This window comes from Aulostomus chinensis, chromosome 24 (assembly GCF_037954235.1).
Source record: "Aulostomus chinensis isolate RoL2024-O1b breed Wild chromosome 24, RoL_Achi_v1.0, whole genome shotgun sequence".
NCBI lineage: Eukaryota > Metazoa > Chordata > Actinopteri > Syngnathiformes > Aulostomidae > Aulostomus > Aulostomus chinensis.
The window spans coordinates 12,643,759-12,661,229 of NC_141343.1; the positions used below are offsets into that span (position 1 = coordinate 12,643,759).

The 17,471-nt window shown below is 43.2% G+C and overlaps 1 long non-coding RNA gene across 2 annotated transcripts in view; it reads left to right on the forward strand.

Moving 5' to 3' along the window:
* Positions 1-17,182, forward strand: part of LOC147238762 (uncharacterized) — a 106,336-nt gene extending 89,154 nt beyond the window's left edge. For both annotated transcript variants that reach the window (XR_015111834.1, XR_015111833.1), the window contains exon 8: positions 17,075-17,182. This is a non-coding gene — a long non-coding RNA (uncharacterized LOC147238762). The remainder of the gene's footprint in view (positions 1-17,074) is intronic.
* The last annotated feature ends 289 nt before the right edge of the window (positions 17,183-17,471 follow it).

A 17,471-nucleotide genomic window follows, 5' to 3' on the forward strand; every position in this document is an offset into this window, starting at 1 on the left:
GGCAGCAAATGAATTAAATTTTAAAAATAACCATGCAGAATGAGGATTTTTCTATTCAGAAAAAAAAAGAAGGAAGGAGAGAGGGAGGGTCAAAGGGTGGAAGATGAAGAGAAGAGACGCGTGCAGAAAGGCAGACTTGTTTCTGGGTTCCCTCAGGCCGGTGGCGTGGCCACTGACTCTATTTGACATGGAGATGCAGCGCTGAGAAGGACAGAGTGAGGCCGAGACAGCGGCAGCGCGGCGAGGGAGACGTCAGAGCTCGCATGTCTTCGGGGGTTGAGTAACTGTAAGTCATGCTATGATTGGGCGACTTGTTCAGGGTAACATCACCCTTATAACTTTCATTTCGTTCGGGGGAGTTCAGACAGTTCTGACTTCTCTGCTCCTAACTCTTTTTTTTTTCTTCTAAGATTAAAATACAACACTGGCACACTCAGATTAGATAGAAGCAAGGGCTATCTGGCTGTTTCTGACCAAACAGTTTGAGTGGCTTGTTAAAAAGAAAAAAAAAGTGAATAATACTTCCCATAAATACAAAATCCATTCTGTTGTACCATAAGGCAAAGCTTTTGATCTACCGGTCAGCCTTCCTTCCCACTCTCACTGATGGTCAGGAAATATGGGTCATGACCGAAGGAACGAGTTTGCAAATGCAAGCGGCTGAAATGGGTTTCCTCAGGAGGGCGGCTGGTGTGTCCGTTAGGGATTAAGTGACTCATCCATGAGGGTCCCGGAGTACAGCCGCTGCTCCTTTGCGTCGAAAGGAACCAGTTGAGGTGGTACGGGCATCTAGTGAAGATGCCACCCGGGTGCCCCCATAGCGAGGTGCTCCAGGTACGTCCAGGCGGGAGGAGGGCGGAGCGAGGCCGAGGGTCCATATGCAGGCCCAGGAACGCCTCAGGATTCTCCAGCCAGTGCTTATAGGTGCGGTCAGGGAAAGGGAGGTTTAGGGTTCCCTACTGGAATTGTTACCTCCACGATTTGACCCTGGATAATCGGTTGAAGATGGATGGATGGATGAAAATATCTGACATTGGCAGCTTCTCTAATGTAAAAATTAAGAAATAATCTTTGGGTTTGGGTAGACAGGCCCATCTGTGTATAGGTCAATGTCACCCGCTGCTGATGAGTCCATTAAATAGCCATTATCTTATTTTTTCTGTCATGGCGAATGCCTCAGAAGGGGAGAACTCCGTCCACCAGTTCACCAGCGCCAGCTTTCCCGAATGTTTTGTTTTTTTAAACATGGTTGTCACCGTCTAAAACCAAACACTCTGGAAAAATCGGGATGATTTCTTCTGGTTTTATGCACAAAAACAGTTAAGGGTAGAAACTCTTGATGGCTTTTGCAGTAGTTTTAGGTGATGTGGCCTTCATTGTTTGATTTCAGTCCAGTTCACTTGCCCACACGTGTAACTTTTCTCCGGTCGTGAATAGTTTGGCCACTAGAGGGCATCAGTAACACCCTAATACCTTTGTTTCTATACCCCTGATCTGATTTTAGCTATTTCGTGGGCCGACAACTTTCTTATCTTCACAGATTTCCAAAACCACGCGTATAATTTAAACTACCTTCTGACATTCTAATCTGACGAACGTACCCACCAGACAATTTCGTCGAGATGCAGGACCAAACAGTTTATCTGAGTTCAGGGACATGAGATCTAAAACAAACAAATGGGGATTTATTTATTTTTTATTTTTTTTTAAAGAAATGTGCCAAGTGGAATTTTAATTTTAGTAATCACGTCCACACTGAGGATCTTTAATCGTGAATAAAACTCAAACTGTGATGACACTGACACTTCTCCATGGACGGAAGCTTCCTGACACGGTTCCTGCTCCGTGCTCGCAGCCCAGCTAGTTTGTCAATGCACATTTGCAGACAGTTCAAAGTTTGTTGTTGGTGCCAGTGCTGCACCATTTGCTACCAGCTAAATGGAATTGCTTGGCAATCTTGAGTCACAAAGAAGTGATGCACACGGGAAACAAGTCTTTGTGAGCTTAAGACACCTATTTGTAATGACCTGAGAGTCAAAATACCCTTTTTAGATGAAGTATCACCGTGAGGCCTCCTTGTATTTGGCCATTTTGGGATCGTTGCACAATTTGGGGGCTGGTGTGATACTGGAAGAGAGAATTATTACCCCCAGATAGTCTTAATCATGAGGAAAGAAGCTAATTTAAGAACGGGATTCTAATTTGAGTGCTGCTTTTAACATGTAAAGCCTTTGGTTTTGGGGGGGGGGGTTTGTTCACCTCATGTTGCCTTTGACTGCAACGGTGAAAAGTGGGGCCAATGTGAGACCAGCCACAAACCACTGGGGAGAGATGGAAGTAAAACCTGTGGGTAATGCACTCCACACAATGGCTCTATTTACTGAGGCACCTGAATGAGAGCTCCTGGTGCAAAACAGCAGATTACTGCGTGGGAGGACTGTGTAGGATTTCAGACCAATCATACGCTATCCTTCATGGAGCTGACAATAAAAGTGCAGGAGGAAAAAGTGGATAGTGGCAATTCCAGGGTGGGTTTTTTTCCTCATATGGATCAAATATTATGGGAGCCTATTTGTGTGTGTGTGTGTGAGTGTGTTTTTGTGTGGGCGTGTATGTCTGTTTATGAAGGTGTGCGCCTGCTGCATTGTTATATGAATACAAGCCAGTCATTGATTGCTAGGATAAAAGCCACACTGACATTAACCCTTAGCGTGACTTAGACAAACACCGATACATCCGAAGCATCCCCTTCATGTATCTGCTATAAAGATTGTGTGTGTGAATATCATTTGACTCTTTTTGATTTGGTTAAATCTTTTAACCAACTTGAGCCCCGATCACAACTCCCAAGCATCCAATCAATTTCTGATTGATCAGTGCAAGTTTCTTGAGTTGTAGCGCTGTCTCTGAAATGCCAAAGATTAGAATCCCATCCAGGGTGAACCCCGCCTCTCACCCAATGTCCAAATTGTATATAAAATGGATGGATAGAAGTGAAATGAAAACCTGAAATACACAGAGCTCAATTCTTCATGTTCTCTCAGATTTTCTTCCCCTTTATCTAAAAATCTAATAATAATGGAACGTGTCTTAAAGACTTTGCCCGTTTGTGCGCGGCCCTCCGTTCGTCCATCAGTTGTACTCTACGGTCCATTTGGCCCCACACAGTACGAGTGGTTGTGCGTTACAAATCCCATCTGAATTCCTCAGTGAAAGGGGATTGAGTGCCCACCTTCTGACCGTGCATTCCAAAAAGCAACGGGGTTCTCTTTGATATCTGCCTGAAGAACAAAACACAGCTCCACGGCCTATAAGGTGGCATTTTCTATCAAAGCAAAAGGCCATAATCCAGACTTATACACTAAATCCTATGTACACTGACATAATGCCCTCTAAGCTGCCTAATTCCTTCTAGAGCCCTCAATGTTTTCGCTTTTTTTTCTGTCTGTCTGACTCTTTTTCCTCTCTCTTACTCAATCACATCTCTCTTTCCTCTCTGCCTGTCACTTCACCCACCTATTGTTCTTTATTCTTGTTCTTCTCTCTGGCCGTTTCTTTGCCTCTCAGTGCACATGTACATATATATACTGTGTACACACACACATATATATATATATATATATATATATATATATATATATACATACACCCTCCAATTCTCTATTTCTGTTTTTTTTTCTATCCTGTCACAATAATAACAACATTCTTTACTAACATATCTGAGTACCGCCAGTTGCTAGGATACCCCTCATTCATTGTGATTGGTTCTCATTATAGTTGGGATTTGCTGTTTAATCCAGGCTATGTAATGGACCTGTTCTCCAGTGTTTAGGCAGGCTTAATTCTTTACACCAGTGTGTATTTAGCCATCGATGCTACGCTATCGCGTTAGCCGGTGAACCACAATGAGCTAACGTCAATGAAAAGGAGCTGAAATTCTCCCGGCGATAAACAACGCTCGCTTTGTCCTGCTTGATGACAGCGTCGGTCATATGACACGGAAAAGTCAAGTAACTCATGGTTGTCCTTGTGTGTCACTCTCTGGGTGTCATGAGTGAGCTGACAAACACACACACACACACACACACACACACATACTATGGAGGCAAGCTAGCGATTCCTGATGGAGGATGTGCCACCCATACATGAGTAGACGCGTCACATGTGAGATGACTATGACAGTGACCCAACGGTAGCACGTCGCGACTGTCTAGCTCACATGGTAGCACCACCTACATTAATTATTTACACAGCAGATGAGAGTCTTATGTATTCACACATATGAGCCACCACAGAAGCAGCATGACTCCAGGAAAATTTATAAAATAAAAATACACAGGGACATCATTTCCCTCGAACCATCGGGGCCGTGTCCCTGAGCCGTATGCTTTCAGCTCGATCATGAACACACCATCACAAACCTCCTCAGTACAATGGGGGTGTCTCTTTTTTTGTAATACTTTTTTCCCCCAATTACTATATTTCTTAGTTCGTGTGCTTTCAACATTGAAAAAGGGCATTTGACAAAAAGTCAAAAAGAGCGTTCCCTTTATGGAAAACTGCCCCGTTTCCTCAAAATAATCCCAGAAAAATCCAACTGTGAAAAAACTTTTTTGGGAATACGGAAGGAAGCCAATAACGGCAGTGATCACGAGATCGAGATCCACGACCGAAAGATCGTGAGTACAAGCAGCAGGAATGGGTCCACCTGGCCGCCTCCCTAGAGGGGTGTCCAGACATGCCCAACCAGGTGGAGGTTGCCGGGCAGCCTGAGGACCAGGTGCTGGGACGATATCTGCACACTGCCCAGGGAGAACTTTTGTGATCAATGCATTTTTTTTTCCAATACTCAACTACAACGGTAAAATTAAGTTCTCGTCTCTAGAAATCAGCCGTGTGGCCTCGCGTTAACGAGGTACATAAAGTTTCCTTAAGTTTAGTTCTCGCAACTTAAAAAAATAAAACAGAGAAAAAAAATTCAATTTTAATCAAAACAAAATACACGGTGAGATGTCACTTGAGGTAACTGCATTTGAACTGACCCCTTAAATCATTGTTTCTCAATCTAATGGCTTCTGCTTTGACACAAATTTGGTCACGGATCAACTTTCACCTCAGCTCTGATCACTAATACGCTACCATTTTAATTATGCAATTGCAGCTATCAGTGTGTGTGTGTGTGTGTGTGTGTGTGTTTATTGTGCTATCTGGATTTGTGTCCCGCCCAAGTAATCCAACCAGACTGTTTATGTGCTTACGGAGTTATGGCTCCCATATGGCAGCCATCATGGTGTCAGCAAGCGCAGATACAAAGACCAGCATCCTAACACAGCTTTACAAACCAACATACACACACACACACACACACACACAAATGATGGCAGCTGGTATGACAAGTTAAAAATGCAAGATTTTTTATGGAGCTTATTCTGATTCTGAGGGGTACACCCATGTGGACCCACCTGAATTTTACCAAAAAGGTAAATATTCCTCAGATAACAGCTTTAACATCACATTTGAAGCTGCGATTCAAAGATTCTTAATGCATTCACAACACAAAAACAAATAACTAACAATTCAGCTGACCATCCTTTTGATATTTGGATTTATTCTCAAATATTTAGTGTACGGTGTGACAAAAAAAAGGATTGCTAGTCTACATTGCAATGGATTTATCAAATACGGCTGTTTTATGCAGTGGAGTTGGCAGCATTCATATTCAACTTGTTAACTGCAGACAGAAAACAGCCATTTTCAGTGCCTGACGATGCAGTGGTGTAAAAAAAAAAAAGGAAGATATGCATCTGTATACAAGTCACACCTTCATACTCTGGGTTGTAAAAACGTCTAAAGACTAGTTTAGACCAATGATTTGCAACACATCAACACGGTTTTAGAATGTTGCAGAGAAAATCGCAGCAGTGTGAACTGAAAAAATGCATCCTTAACTAGGGGTCAGATCACCGAGTGCAGCTTTGAAATGTTTTCTTTGCTTTCAAGGTCTCATCGTCCACTCCAGGCAACCGATTTATTGTGGCAAATCAGTCAACACCTGGCTTCATTTCTTTGCATCAACTGGAGCTACACTAGCGAAGTATAGCATCAGATCCTCATCTTTTAGCTTGCCATTTTTGATACGTTTAAGTGCAAGCAAGTCAGTGGTATCTCTTTCTTTTTGCTTGCCGGTCCGTTAAAAAAAACTTTGGTTTACCCACGCAATGCGATTTATCAATGTAGAAGCAGGGGGGTTGCGATAAAAACCATCCATCCATCCATTTTCTTCCGCTTATTCCTGTTGTTATCCCAGCATCTACGGGCAAGAGGCGGGGTTCCCCCTGGACAGGTCACCAGTCCATCACAGGGCCAACACATAGAGACAGACAACCATTCACACTCACAGTCACACCTACGGTCAATTTAGAGTATCAATCAGCCTCGTCCTCTCTCGATGTCTTTGGACTATGGGAGGAAGCTGGAGTACCAGAGAGAACCCAGCAGGAACAGGGAGAACATGCAGACTCCACACAGAAAGATCCCGTGCTGGAGCCGGGACTTGAACCTGGAACCTTCTTGCTGTGAGGGGACAGTGCTGACCACTGCACCACCGTGCCGCCACACAATAAAAACCCATATCACCCATAACTGTGCACGGCGAAGATCTTGGCAGTTTTGCAAGTTGCATCAAGTCGTGCTGCAAATTATTGAGCTGAACTGGTCTTTATGAAAGACAGAACCATTCAAATCTTTTGCAAATTTTAGTTGCCCTGAGCGTATCCGTGTTCTAAGCACTCAAATTTCTAAGTATTAAGATTTGCAAGGATGCACCAGTCCCTGTTGCTTTATTAAGCTGTGCCTGTTTTATATGCAAATGACAAGGCAGCATTTGCAAGGTCTAAAACCGATGTCTTCCTTGTGGGCGATGATTGCTCCCTACACAACCTTGGTGCCGGTGGCGGTGACATCCCTCAGTTTTAATCACTGTTGCGTTTTCCCATGATACTTAGAAAAGAACAAGAACTTTTAATTGGAGGTCATTTTCATTGCCTTAAGTTCATTAGTTAGTTTCCCCGCCAACGGGATTGTGCGAAAACTACGAGACCTTTCATTTTTTCCCCCCCCAAAAATTGTTGGGAGTTGTGCAACAAACAAAATAAAACAAAAGTTTATGAAAGCACTCAGGCATGTTCACGTTGATGCTCTCTAGCGTCGGATTTCATGCGGTAAAAATGTGGTTGTCAGATGGCAGAAGCGGACCGACCCTGTTCGCGAGGCATTTTCAGGGAAAACATGAAAGGAGTCGTGAACCATAAATCAAGAAACCACGCTGTCAGTTTAACAGACAGCACTTTTGAATTAAGACGAGGAGATCCCCTCTACCTCATCGCTGAAGGTCAAACTTAGAGATTCACGTGAATGAAACACTCCTCTTTTTGCAGTCAATTATATGTTCATACGTCAGGGACATGATGGAGGGGACGCTGGATGAGAGAAACCAGCATTTTTCAATTTTAGGATGGCAGCATCACATTGCCTGATAGGGACTTCTATCATGTGTGGTGTGCGAGTGGAGAGATAGGAAAATGTACAGCCTCATAAAATGAGCTCGTCTTGCTTGCTGTGTGTCTCTTCAGTTTCTGGGGACGAGATAATAAGACGTAAAAGGAAATGGCCGTCTGTATATGTATGTAGACATTTTTGAACACACTTTTTTTCTGAAGTACAAGAAGGCGGGTGTGTAATTCTAATGGTGACAGCTGATGAATTACATCAGAAAGGGTTGGTTCACCTTATTACCTCCACCAAGGATATGACATGATGGGTGTCATTAGTCAGCAGGATTACGTTAGAATTATGGAGCCAATTTCCACCTAAGTTGGTGCAGGGGTGTAACGTGGTCCAAGACAGACCTCATGCATTTTTGTGGAAGATCTGTTTGATATAACAAAAATCTGATTTTTTTTCTATATATTGAGTTTGGCAGAGAACACCCTTAGCTGAGCTCTATGCTCAGGCCCCTCTATTACTTCATTTGCAGTGCTCACAAATTAGTAAAGCCAGAAAAGCATTGATTGCTGGAATTTGCTTTTTTTTTTTTTTTAATTACGGTAATCATGTTCATGGGAGAGGAGGCCCATATATTGAAAAGTTTGACAAAGTTTTTCTTTTGTTTTTGTTTTGTTTTTTTACACGCAACTTTTATACTGTTGAGAAATTTACTTCATTCCAACAGCCAACACATGGTTCTTTATTCAGGTTATCCATCCTGTGTGACTGTCATGGCTCACCCAAGCGCTCTGGTCAAAACTTTTGCGGGAAAAACTTGACCGACCTTCACCAAGGAGGAAAAAACCAAAACAAAAACGTGTCCGATTATCAGCAGGATTATGTAAAATCTATGAAGCCGATTTCAACCAAACTTGTTCTAGGGGTGTATCATGTTCCAAGGAGGAATCCATTCAATTTTGGGGATGATCCATTGACTATCGTGAAAAGTTTCATTTTTTTGCATTGGGTTTGGCTGAGGTTGCCTCAGCTGAGAGATGCACTCTATCACCCTCGGTGGCTTCATTTTCTTTGGTTACAATTTCTGTGTCACAAAATTGACTTCACTCCTATAGCTAACATCTGGGTCTTTATGCGGGTCATCCATCCATTGTCACTACCATACCCCCCCCCCCCCCCCCAATACACAAGCATTCTTATCTAAAATTTTGCAAGAAGCCCAAAGACAGCTCAGATACAGCAATTTAAGGATATCAATAACACTAATGATCACGTCTCAAGGGGTCCATTCCTGTTAATTAACTGGTGGCATTTGGGTAAAATTAATTCAGTAAAATTTACAAATTTGGTGAATCAGACTTGAAACATTAGCAAAATCAGGCCGGAGCAGAAAAAAGTAACAGGGGAAACGGTTTCTGTAAAGACAAGACTATGTTTACAGCTTTAAAATGACTTCTTATCAGTGCTATTAGCACGGCAAACAAAATTCCACAGAGAGCTATATCTCAGCCCTTTATGCATATTCATTGGACACACTTGGCTTATTTAAGAGGGGCAGTGTACATTAATAAAGAATAGAGTAAATGTGCCACAGAGCCAAATGGCGAGACAAGTGGGTCGACCCTTAAATCTTGACGGGCATTTTGAGAGGGCGCTTAACTAGCTAAAGAAGGTGATGATTAATTTATCTAACATCACGTGAGACCCTCTGACAGCAGTATTTCCCCATGGGACCACCTAGAAAAGGAGGGTCGTGACCCCCGTGGGAATTGGACGCACCTCCCCACCCCCTTCCCCCCTCAGCTGATTCACTGAGGTGGCACGGGGCAGGACGCTGTTGAAAGAAGAGCTCACATGCTTAGCAAACCTTCCCAGGACATGTAAAGGTTACACTGTCCAAGTCTCCCACCGCAACCGAGTCGAGTTGCAGTTTCCACGTGTCTGACTCGTGTTGTTGTTGTTTTCTCTTGTGGGCTGAGTTTTACACAGTCTGTCAATCTTCTGAGCGTCACACATTAAAAGGACCACTGGAGTGAGACAGCAAAAGTGATCCCCCCCGGGGAAGAACCCCCTCCCATCCCTCTCTTTGTATCCTTCTCCTTACCTCTCTCTTTTTTACCCTTCTGCATATACTTTCCCTTCATCCTCTCCTCTGACTCCGCCAGCAACTCCCCAGACTCCTGGCTGAGTTTGTGCGAATCAGATCCCCTCTGTTTGGAGAGGCTACGCTACATCTGTCGGCGCGTTCAGTACTCGAGTGGTCGGCCAAGCCCAGCCAACATCTCCCAGCATGCATCACAGCAAGCGTGCAACTAATGAACAGAAGTGAAGGAATGTGCCTGTGTGCCCGGTCCCTGCTTTCTTGTTTGATAAGTTTCCCTATCAATGGGGGCACTGTTTACAGGGATTCCGTCCGGAACAAGGAGCGGAAATATCAAGTCGGATGACCGTGAAATATTTGAGAAACCTATCAAATAACTTTTTGAGGAGAAAAGTCAATGAATCACATGAAGATTCCAAGTGAGAGAGTTTTGATAGAAGTTTGGAGGAACTTTTTAAAACCGAGAGGGCATTCTGACCCTGTAAAACACCTGACAAGCATGACTGCGGCCCAGAATTTAAAAAAAAAATAAAATAAAATCTTTGCTTTTACAAGTGACTTTATTTGAAGAGCTGTGTCTTTGCATAGAGATGGATATATGTGGGTTGGGAGGGGATGGGAGTTAAGGAAATATAAGTGCCAGCGGGCTCATGTGTGAATAGCCAAGGCATTCTTCTGGATTTAATGAAAGCTCTCACAGTGAGTGAAAGCCTGAAATTGCTTTAGTTGGCACACAATAGTGGCCTTAACTGTAGGTATTAATCCTTAACAGCCGAGACCTAATTGGCTGACCAGTGAATAGGCCAATGGGTGACTGACTCCCGGGCTGCCATGTCCGAATGCCTGACCGGCGAACAGCGTGCCCTTGTCTCTTTCTTTCTCTCGCAAATGAGAAAAAGTTGGATGTCCCTCTTGATTGAGCATCCGTATCGACATCTATCTTTTCTTTTGCCCGCTCTTTTGTTTGGTGAGGTTACTTGACTTAAGTGCTTGAGAAAATCTTCATTGAATACCTCGATTTTTCGACTTTGGATTTGGGTTCCTTTTTTTTTTTTTTCTTTTATATACCAGAGATGGGAACTCGAATCTTAGACCTGGACTCTGATCCCTGCATTTAGGACTTGTGAACATCGTTTTTTTTTTTTAAAGGAACTTAGCTGGCGAGCTAAATGTCACTCCCTCCAGTCAAAGCTTTATGCATCAGTGCGAAGCAAGAGCAAGGAGCAGCAGCACATAAGATCCTGCTAAGCTACTGCTACTGTGATGCCAAAGTAGAGGATGTGGGACGGACCGCGTCAAAGTGCATCAGGCACCTGAGAACATGTTCGACTAGCATACACAAATCACTTGGTAATGTGGAAGTTGAGGTTAGCAAACATGTTTCATGTTAGCTCAGCTGCATCAGCTGTATGTTAGCTTGCTACTAGCTTTGTAAGAGTGTTTAGTGTGACTTGGACTTGTGAAAAGGGAAAAAAACAACAACAACAAATCCTTGTGACTATAAAGATGCTGGTTTAACCGTATCTAAATTCATCAGGCATCCGAATAGCTCTGTCATTACATAATGTGAAAGCTAAAGTTGAGTTTAGCAAGCATTTTTGAAGTTGCTGGATCAGCCACGCGTTAGCTTGACATTAGCTTTGTCGGATGGAATTTAGTTTGTTTATGTCGGGTGATGGTCAGCAAACATGTTCGTTTTGTTTGTCTTTACTGTAGTATATATGGCCACGAGGAAATGTGGCGCATATAGAATATGGTTAGCAGGGTATATACTTCTTATTATTCTTTCTGTTTTTATTTATAAATTGTAATGTCAGTATTCAGTTGTGTTGCCTTAAATTGTCTGTCCTTAAACTGTTATGGTACTTTGTATGTTTGGACCCAAGAAGAGTAATTGCTAGCTTGTTTTTCCTGCATCAGCTAAGGGGAATTGTGATGGAATTGTAATCCAAGCTAAGCTCAATTAGCTTCACGCGTGAGCTTGGTTGTTCACTTGATTTGATTGCTAATCTCGCAAATAATTTATACACATTCCTGTACGCCCATCTGTTCGCTAAGGCTCAGAAAAAGACACAACCGGTTTTGGAGAAGGGGGGGGGGGGGGGGGGCTGGGACCTGTTAGCATCATCCTACACCTGGGTTTGGGTCTCCTCCACAGTAGCACATCCTGGTTGCACATTGCTGCCTGCGTTTAACTCCCCCACCCCATGACAAAAGCAACACAGAAACACTCAGTCAAGTGAAGAAAGCATCACACAGTTGGATCTTTTAACGTAGAGTGTTGATGGGTGGTCCGGGGTGCATCCAATCACTGACTCCAATGAAGTGAAGTACTCCCCGGCCAATAGAGGAAGAAGACAGAGGAATGGTAGAGTACAATCTTGCAACGAAGATGCCGTTATCCAGCCAAGTGTGCTAATCAAAACCTAGTGCGCCTGATCAATACCAGTGGACAACAGATTGCACTCCTGGGGAACTGGCGGTGGCTGGGGTGGGGGTGTAGGGGGGTGCTATCAAAGGCCAGGGGAGAGGGGACAGATAAGAGAGTGTGCAAGGGGCTGAGGTTGATGCACTAACCCCGGACAAGTTGAGTGATTTGAGCAGGTATAAAGTGAGACACTGCCTGACCCAAGAAAGGAGAAAGATCGAACAAACATACTGGGAAGTCGTTTCAAAGGGCTACGCCTGGTATTGCCGCTGCAGGAAATGAGATAACTAATAACGCCGCGTTTAATGCAGGCAACTGTCTATCTGAGCCGTCATTTAGTTAATGTAACGTTGAGAAGGGAGCTTTTTAAAAACCCTTTCATGGAAAATATTTCAAGATGCTGGATGAATATGGAGCTGAAGATGTGCTTTGGCAAGGCAAAGCCACAAGGATGTGAAATAACTGAAATTTTATTGAAAAACTATTTATATAAAATAAATGCCTAACTGCATTTTGTTCCTTTCATGGGTGGTGTTCTCATTATGTCATTTGATCAATGCTTTTTCTTTTACTTAACTGTGTTTACTCTGCAGGAAATATGAATATTGCTTGCTTTCGTAACTGTTCCTCATTTAATACACCTTTTATAAAACAAAGCACCTTTGTTAACCCCTGCTCTCTTTCCAGCTCCCACGTCCTCTCAGGTTTCCCTTCCTGCCCCGATGCGCTTCACCTGTGTTTGATGAGCTCACCTGTATCTTGTCAGCATCCCGCCCCCTTCTGTGTGTTTCGTCTCCCCCGTCCTTTTTGCGCCAGCTCATCTTTACCCGTGAGAGTTCCAGCGTTTGTTACTGTTTCCCGGTGCTTCATCAGTGAGATTACAGTCCCGTCTTGAGTGGATACTTTCTGGACATGAATTAGTAGAAGTCAATGACAAAAGGGGTCCTATTGCAGCGATACACCTGCACCTTTTACACACCCAACAGGCGAGGGTTCCCTTTTATATTCTAGGGGGGAAAAAAGGCTGCTCGGATGACCTTTAGACCTGTTTCTTGTTTGTCAGTGGCGAAAGTGCGACACACTGCATCAAGATCGTGAAATGGCACCAAAGAGTGCACGAATAGGCCCAAGGATATTTGCTCCATCAATGAGTAGTCACAAACTAGCAATGACACCCACACTCACCTTTGTGTGACTTTGCATGGGGCAAAATATCAGGCCATACACTACAGACTTCTCATGATTTCAAAGATCTGGAGGTCAGAGCAAAGGTTACGTTGAAAAACTTTTGCGTCTTATTTTTATGGGTGGGATGATCCATTACACGCGCCACACTTTGGGAATCCCTGGTCTACAATAATTAAATGTAATTATCGATAATCCAATTTGGTTGATTCAACTTCAAAAACGCTGAGATTGATGTCTCCATCTTTAGAATATGCATTTATTTTGGAATTCCAGTGGTACACCTCCTTCAACTCTTGAGCCTTCCTTCAGAGACAAATTAAAACACATCTTCGTTGCTTTTTGTGAGTCGCTGATGTAACGGATTATGTGAGTATGAGATTATCCCACATCGATCGCAGGCAACTGAATTATGTCAGCGGCACGTCAGCAAATATCAAACCGATCTTATAATGCGGTGAAACTGGTGATTCCCATCCATCCATTTTCTACCGCTTATCCTGTTAACGGTCGTGGGGGGGTGGAGCCTATCCCAGCAGCCTTCAGGCGAGAGGCAGGTTTCACCCTGGACGGGTCACCAGTCCATCACAGGACCAACACATAGAGACAGACAACCATTCACACTCACAGCCACGCCTGCGGTCAATTTAGAGTATCAATCAGCCTCGTCCCCTCTTGATGTCTTTGGCCTGAACTGGCGATTCCCACATCTGTGAAATGTAACGTTAGCGATGGCTGTTGCAGTCAGTAATCATTTCATGAATCCCAAAACCCGTGCACATGATTGTGCGATGAATCTCCCTTTTTGTGCCCTGTAGGCAATAACGTAGAGAAAGACACTCCACAGAACCGGCTGTCTTTGTGCAGCTGGTCAGAAGAACATATGTACAGGAGCAGGTGGGGCAAGGGGGGAAAAAACAAAAACGCCGTCCCCCACTGATGTTACATATCACGTATGGGCCCCGGTGTATTTCAGGGGTGTAAGGGTTACGGTTTTGCCTTCTTATCCAAAAAAGAGATGAGGCAACTCTGTGCAAGCCGATGAGAGCACGCCTCAGGCGCACATCACACTCCTGTAATGCAGCATGTAAGGTACAGCCCCTAGCTGAATGAACCAAGGTTTAGGGAGTCCGAGCCTTGGATGTCATTTCCATAACTGCACCCAGATCAGATTATTCTCTGTCAAAACCTGTCAAGTACGCATTTCTATCTCTTACAATCCGTTGGATACTTATCAGTGTATTTATGCTAAATGGACTCAAGCAGTCCTGGCTGTAATTGATGTGTAGAGATCTACAAAAATTAACAAAGTTCTTTAATCCGTTTGTCATCCATGTATGCTGTGAGACAAAGGAGATCACGATGGGGGGGTGTCGTTTAAAGCATTGTACTTTGTAATTCTAATCACATCGGTTAATCTGGAGTCTTTTATCCCCTGAAACATGAGTATTCTCAAAGAACCTCACATCACTCAGTGGGGGCCTCCTTTCTTTCTGATGTTGACCAAGTGTGGATGATTTGTGAATAAGCGAGTGTTTGAGATTAAATGTGAATCAGAGGAACGTACAGTTTTATCATCGTCGCAAAGGATGCGTATGGAAATGAGAGTAATTTAGGAATCCGCTCTGATCTGAGGCATTAATCTTGAAACAATCTATTGATAAATTCTGATGATGGCATTAATCCTGACAAATCGCTGTCATTAAAACAGCTACGTAATGGATTACTTCCCGCGGAGTCGCGTACATGATGATTAGCGTACTGTACGGTGGTTTGTAAATGTGACAGATCCAAAAAATAACTGTGAATTACAGCAAACAAATGAGATAATTACTTTATCAGATAAATCACCACGCCTCCATTGAGTATGACTGGATTAATATGTACGTTCTTGCTGTTTGTCATGTTTGAGGTTGGAGGATCCGGCTGGCCTGAGCCTTGTTCCAGCAAATGCTCCAGAATACAAACCGTACTATAAAGACAGGAGAAATTAATATATGTCAGCCTCTTGAATGCAAGAGGGACTTATCTCCTAATTAATAATAATTTGCTTGTTTACTCGCATGTGTTTTACCATGCTTGGAACGGATCCTATGCCTCTTTGGGGACAGGGCATTCTATTTTTTTTTTTTTTTTTTAAGTTTACTGGCAATCTTAGGCAGAGCTGCATGCTGGTTTGGGGTGTTATTCATTGAAAATCAATATTTTCCATTTCTGAGGATACAAAATGAATTATTACTGAGATGAGCATTGTGGAGAGATTGAAGGCTTAGTCTGAGGCATCACTCATCTGAAGACTTTCACAAGGACATTTACTTCTTCTCCCTCGGCGTTAACTCTGCGAACATGGATCTCCTTTTTCTCGCCACTGTCAGGGCACATATCACCCTCCTGTCCTGAAGACTTTATGTCACAGCTAGAAAAAGCTGCTGAAATTAATGAATAAGTAACATGGATTCTTTGCTTTAGATGGCATCTCTGGTCCGTCTTATCAGATTTTCGTAACCTCAAAATCCGGGTGGGGTGATGAACAAAGTACCGACACGGTAATTAACAAGACACTCGCAATAGAAATGAACAAATTATGGAAAGCACTTTGAAATGTCAAGATAACCAATTATCAAATGAAAACGGCCATTAAGGTGTAGTTCCTTCTGGCCACAGGTGATGAAGCCACCTGAAATAATGGGAAAAAGCAAAGGCAGAATGAGGATTTTTAAACATCATCAGAGGAGAAGATTAACCATAAATGTAAATTGCCTGGGGCACCAAATTCGGCCAGATAGATCTTTCAAGCATCCCTCCAACAGAATTAATGACTTTGAAGCAGCATTATGCAACTATTTTACCCTAAAACTACAGCTTTGAAATCTTTTTCAGTACCTTGCAAATTTTAGCTGTTGCTTTCCCGATTTGCACCTCAAAAAAAAAAAGCCTGTTCAAGCGCATCACCCATAGGAATCCATGAGCACATGACCCATGTGATGTATCCCTGCAGCTGACCAAGTCATATTGTGATTTCAGTTGATCAAATATTGTCAAGCAAATCGTTGGGAAAGGGTAGTTTGTGAAAGTACCGGTTAGCTTAGCTCGTAGCAACAGCATTCCCTCCAATTCTGCTTGTGTTATCTTTTCCTGTTTCTTCTGAGTTAGCATCAACTGATCGAGGTGGTCTTTGCTAGTATCGGTAGTGATGTCATGGGAGTTCCAGGTAAAACTAGCCGTCGTGAAATCCACGCATACACACAAACATTTTCAAAGAGTACGACACTTTTATGTCTGCACACTGCAACACTGACACTAATTTGCTCAGGTGTCAACAGAAATTTACGCAGGACTGTCCCGTAATTCATGTTTTTGGCAGTATATATGAGGTTTGCTGCTATAAAAGCAAAATTTCCACTGTGTTGCTGATAGATGCTACACATGCGATTACATTTTCAACTCAATTCATTTTTATTCCCTTAATATTTGCCGGAAGGTTACACCAATCTTCCAGAGCCTCAAATTTCTCGGTGCACAATCCGGTCAAACACGCACCCTTGTTTGCTTTTGGTCTGTACCTGTTTTTCCATCTCTTATGGTTATATTTATATGATAACGCTCTCGCAAATCTGTTCCCAGGTTCATAACCATTGAATTGTACCAAAATGGTTTGCCCTCTTGACTCAAGGGGGTGCAAAGGCCTTGCCTGGCAGTCAAATGTGACTTTTTAAGAATATGCCCGTCATCTGACAGACATTGTTGGGTTGATTAAGGTCAAAGGACTGAAACATTTACCTTTTTTCCTCACTGTCATGTGTTCCACATTGGCGACAACTCTTTTTTTTTCTTTTTTTCTTTTTTTTTGCATGCAGGAATGCACAATCATGAAAAGAATCCTGACCTCCAACCAAGGAATGGAAGAACTGACTGCAAGCAATTTGAGTTCCCACCTTGCCCTGTTTTGTGTAACAGGTTTTACCCCCCCCCCCCCCCCCCAAAAAAAAGGTATGGTATAGAGAATATGAAGTATTTTTCCTGTATTTCATCATGTTCCTGGGCACTTGAGCACTATTTTAAGCACTCCCTGCCGCGTTGTTGTGCACCTTTTTTGGAGAGGTTGCCTCAATAGTTAAGACAGTTCAACATATGTTTGCTCTTGAGGCCGTTAGGTGGTAAATCCCTGCAGCCGCTGTTAGATGGAGCCGTGACATGTCCTGTCCGCATACTTCTTAGAGTAACTCAAAAACATCCCCATTTCCCATGACCCTG